This window comes from Lactuca virosa, chromosome 8, assembly GCF_052849685.1.
Source record: "Lactuca virosa cultivar CGN04683 chromosome 8, Lactuca_virosa_CGN04683_v6, whole genome shotgun sequence".
Classification (NCBI taxonomy): Eukaryota; Viridiplantae; Streptophyta; class Magnoliopsida; order Asterales; family Asteraceae; genus Lactuca; species Lactuca virosa.
The window spans coordinates 214,308,080-214,313,242 of NC_136433.1; the positions used below are offsets into that span (position 1 = coordinate 214,308,080).

The following is a 5,163-nucleotide window of genomic DNA, read 5'->3' on the forward strand; positions in this document are numbered from 1 at the left end:
TTTTCCTATGGCTAGTTCTTATTTATGGATTAATGAAGTTGGTTATCAAGTTATATGTAATTAGCAATTCAAGTCCAAATTTACTAATATTTTTACCAATTCATGAACTACCTTGTATGGTCATAAACAAGCAAAACATAGAATTAGTTATTCATTATAGATGGGCTATGTAAGATTTATCTAAGCAAACAAAATTATGGTCACAATTATGTTCTCCAGCACACCTAAATTTGTTACTTTTATTACTTATCTAAGATTTGGTCGATCCTAGCTCTAACAATTTAATGGTCACTAAATCACTAGGTAATCAAGTTAATGTAATTTAATGGTCACTAAGCTACACTACACTTGAAATTAAGAAACAAAGTTACAAACTTTAACATGCTAGGTAATGATAATCAAACACATGCATAAGCCAAATTCATATAATCCATAAAGTAAGAAACTAACTCATAGTTTTAGGCTTCATCTAAATAAACGAAAGAAAGAGTTTTTAGCCCATAATCACAACTGATGAACACATAAAAATAAGGTAAACTAAGCTACACATCATTAAACTAAGCAAACCGAATGTGTAGATGCGAATTCTTGCTCCAATCGACTTCCTAGCTTCCAAAATCGACCCCAAAGGTTTCTTAGAAGGGTTTTTGTCGCAATACTTCTCAAGAATGTCACCTCCAAGTCCCCCAATTCGTCATAATGTTCGGATATATATACTTGCCTAAAATCTGGCCACCACGACATGGTAAAGGCACCACGTCGTGGTCTTCGTGTATATCCCGTATTCTTCAAGTCAGCGCCAAGAATCGTGAAGATTCCATTCACCACGTCGTGGTTATCGAGAATTAGGATTTTTTTGAAAACATGAAAGTTGTCCAAAATTGTGTCTAGTTTTCTGATCATTTTGAATTACGTCAATCGAAGTTACGAGTCATGAGATATGGCCAAAAGACCGACGAGGGGTCAAGCTGTCCAATTCTTTTTGTGTCTTCTTCTTGCCTAAGCTCTTCATTCATGCTTCCAACTTCCATATTGCTTCCGAGAATGTCTTTTACGCTTCATAACAGATATTAAATATAATAAGTACTTTTTTTTCTATAATAAGCATAAATATAACTAATAATATTAAGATATGATGTAAAATATATATGTAGATATGCACATATCAAAATACCCCACACTTATCTTTTTCTTGTCCCAAGCAAAACTAATTTTTTAAGTCTAACTTTCATCACCAATATCACATAAGACATTCCATTTTATACTCAACCACTATACCAAGACCTTAATGTGCATATTTGTGTCTAAGGTTCCTAAATACTTCCCAAATCCTAGCTACTCACAATCCTTATGAACCATCACCCCTTAGCTTATACGACACTCATTTCTACAACCATCCGAATCAATCCTCAGAAATCTTTCTTAACCTCAATGTATTTTTGGTTAAGCTACCCAAGCATACATAGTCTAGAAAAATTACAACTTTTGATACCACAATGGAGCTCTTTGGAATTCTTCACTTCTTTGAATAATTGATCTTTGATTTCTTTGAATTCACCACCTTTTTGTTTGATTTTGGTATCTTCAGCTTTTGAATTTCTTCAGAATTTTGTTCTTTTGATCTTCATACTTGATAGCTAAAAAATTCTTACAACTCTTTGCTAATTTCTCATTTTTTTTATATATATAACTGACTTTTTTTTCTCTCAAGCCCTACATGCTTAAGCAACGGAGCTTACTTCAACCTTTATTGGTTAGAGATATTAGTCTAAGTGCAATGACTAATAAGCTCTCCTGGATAGATTTCAGGTTTAGGCTGCAAAACACATTATATCATATAAACTACCAGATTACCTTTCATATCTCATGGCTTTTCATTAAACTTGGGAAGCCACAAATATACTATAACGTATGTTGGCTCAATTAAACATTTGAGCTCGCATCGGATCATCCCACGCAACACTAGAAACTTAAGTTTTTTAATTTATTACTAGATTTAATTTTTAGATTATTATTTCAAATCTATTTCTAAATTTTTCAAAATTTTAAGTTTTAAAATTTTCTAGCAATTTACCTTTGCGACCCGTACCCCACACTTATTACATACAATGCCCTCATTGTATGCATAAAATAAATTAAAAAAAAAAAAGAAAAGGAAGAAAAAGGAACAGACTCCCTTGGGGTAGTAATGACGAGATCGAACTCTGAGACTTGTGTGGAAAGCTTAGACTTCTCGTATAATTGCTGGAAACAGTACTTCTGGACCTTCTTCCTGTGAATGCAAATGTGCCGGATTGAATGAAAGTAAAGAACCATTCTTGAAAAATGTGATGAACCGCTGCCACGAAGTAGGAAAGCAACGCCATGTCGTGGTGTCGAGAAAATGGTCATCAAGTTCGAGCAAAATAATGTCGCTACGACGTGGGTTAAGGATGCCATGTCGTGGTGTAGTCAGATTCAGTCGCGATTTAAGTTTTTGCCACGACGTGTTGATAATGTCCACGTCGTGGTGTCTTCTCAGAAAATCTTCTAAAATTGAAACAGGTGGGCATCGACTCTTTATAATGTGTAAGACCGTTCCCACTCTTCTTTTCAGTAAATAGGCTTCAAAATGATTTTCTCTTCATTATGTGGGAACCCCACACTTATTCAAAAACTTGTTCTTCAATTATGATCTTCAAAAATCGCACGACTTCTTCAAATTAAGCTCCTTCACTGCTTCACTTTCGTTCAAGACTACAAATAAAGATCAAGAACTAGAAAAACACATCATCATTTGGTTAAAATCTAACTAAAACGACAAATAAAACTAAAACAAAATCAAAAAGAAAAGAAAATGCAAACTCTAAAAACATCGGGTTGCCTCCCGATAAGCGCTTCTTTTTGTTGGAGTCATGAGCCGGACTCCATCCCACTCTACGTTGCGTCAGGTGGAAGTGTAACCTCCCCGTTCTCCATCATCTTGAGCCTTGTTCGTTTTTAGGAAACCCGTCTGTTGAATGCCTTTCTTGAGCATTCTTGCATTTTTAAGTTGACATCTTCTTTGTGCTTTCGCTTGGGTTCTTTCCTAATTCCCATGTCTTTAGCTTTTGTCTTGTCTCTTTCCGGGTTTTTCTTATAAAAATTGGACTCATCACTCTCGTCTTCTTTTTCTTCAATCGGCTCTGTTACTGGATTTGGTGGTCTTGTAAAAGCAAACACCTCAAAAATCATAGGCGTTGAAACTGGAGGTTTCGAATAATTAACTTCTTTTTTCATATGCTCTTCGGGTAAAAGCTCCTCCCATTCCTCCCACTCTTTTTCCTTCACGCGTTCAAATTCATCATGCTTAAGGAGCTTCGTGTTTTATTGTTTCACCAAATTTGCATCAGCACGAGATGGGAAAGGAGAAGGTGGTCGATATGGCTCAACAATTGAGAAATCATAACTTTCTTTTATCGCCCATGACGTGGCACTATTGCCCCCACGTCGTGGCGACTGGGCAGCTTCAGGATACTCTTATTCTTCTTTCTTTTTTACTTTGAGTGACTGATTAGACTCCTCTTCAAGGTCCTTCATATGCTCCAATTCATCTTCTTCTGTTGTATCAACGGCCATGACTTGATCCATAGGGATTGACTCGACTTTTCTTGAAGGTAGATCCGATAGATTTTCTTGTAAAAGTTTTGTTAATTTCCCAACTTGTGCGTGGTTTCTCAAAATAGATGCTTGTTGAACTCTAAGTGTTGCATCAGTTGCATCATGTCTTTATTCGCTAGCTTCCATGAATCTGAATAGCATCGACTCGAGAGCATCTATCTTCTCGGATTGGACTCGTTCTAGTCGGTAGAGATTATGCTCTAGTTGTTGATATTTTGTCGTGTCTTGAGCTCTCTTGTACTCCAACTCACAATCCTTAGTAGATTAGGGTCCTCCACAAGCTTCACATCCATCTTGAATTGGTCCACCCAATTTTGTTATCTTTTCTTCCATTGCATCGAGCTTTGTAATTACTGCACTGATAGTATCTTGACCTCCATCTTTACTTGACTTTCCTCTAGTGAAATCCTCCTGTGAGTTGTGATACTCTCTTGAATGCTTAGCGAACTCTTCAATTAAAGATTTATTTGTTGTCAGATTCTTCTTTGTCATGGGCCCTTGCGAGTCTAGAAGTTGACGAGTGCACACATTGACTCCATCATAAAATATCGAGATTTATTGTTGCACATTGGTGTCATGTTGAGGGCAATGTCGTAAAAATCTCTTGTAACGTTCCCAAGCTTCGTATAATGACTCCCTTTCTAATTATTGAAAATTCTAGATATTTCTCTTAAGCTTTGCCACTTTTGAAGGAGGAATAAACTGGTTGATGAACTCGTTCTTAAAATCAGCCCATGTCGTGATTGGTCCAAAGGGAAGAGATTTTAACCATTCTTTTGCGTCACCCTTTAATGTGATCGGTAAAATTCGAAGCATCACCGCATCTTTACACACGTTTGAAATCCCCACCACCTCTTCTATATGCTAATAAGCGTCCTCGTGCTCCTTCCCATAAAAAGGTAGTTCCCTTAACATATTAATAATGTGCCCTGGAAGTTCAAACTTTGTTGTGGTTGGGAATTTTGGTGGATCAAGACCCCATATGTTTTCGTTCCTCATATGTCGCTTGTACTATTCCATTGACATAGTTGTGATGTCCCCCATATTTCCTTCCATAAAAAGCTAGAAAACATACGAGTAAAAAGGAACAAAAAAATAAAAATACAAATAAAAATAAACGAAAAACTAACTGAAGCGAGACCACGATGTGGTTACGTCTTAGAGAAGAAAAAAAACTAAAATAAACAAATGAAACAAAAGTAACTTTTTGTGGTTTTTACCCCACAAAAGGATCGAATAACTAAAAGCAATTAAACTAATAATCAAATAAGCCGTTCATGGGCAACGGCGCCAAAAACTTGATTTGGTGCAGATTATACCTATCTAGTTTTAATTTTATAACCTAACGAACTTAACTAGCCAGAATGCACCTAGGCAGTGTACCTAGTCGAATTATAGAATAGTTTACGTAATTCGGGTGTCGATCACAGGGAACGGTATTCAATTAATAAAATAACTACTAATAGCTAAACTAAGAAAAACAACTAAAATGGGGTTTTTTTATCTGATTTTACAAGTTCAGAA

General features: G+C 36.0%; 1 non-coding gene across 1 annotated transcript; it reads left to right on the plus strand.

Moving 5' to 3' along the window:
* The first annotated feature begins 4,210 nt into the window (after window positions 1-4,210).
* On the plus strand, window positions 4,211-4,317 carry LOC145135017 (small nucleolar RNA R71). The gene has a single exon (XR_013719498.1). It is a non-coding gene; the product is annotated as a small nucleolar RNA R71 (small nucleolar RNA).
* The last annotated feature ends 846 nt before the right edge of the window (window positions 4,318-5,163 follow it).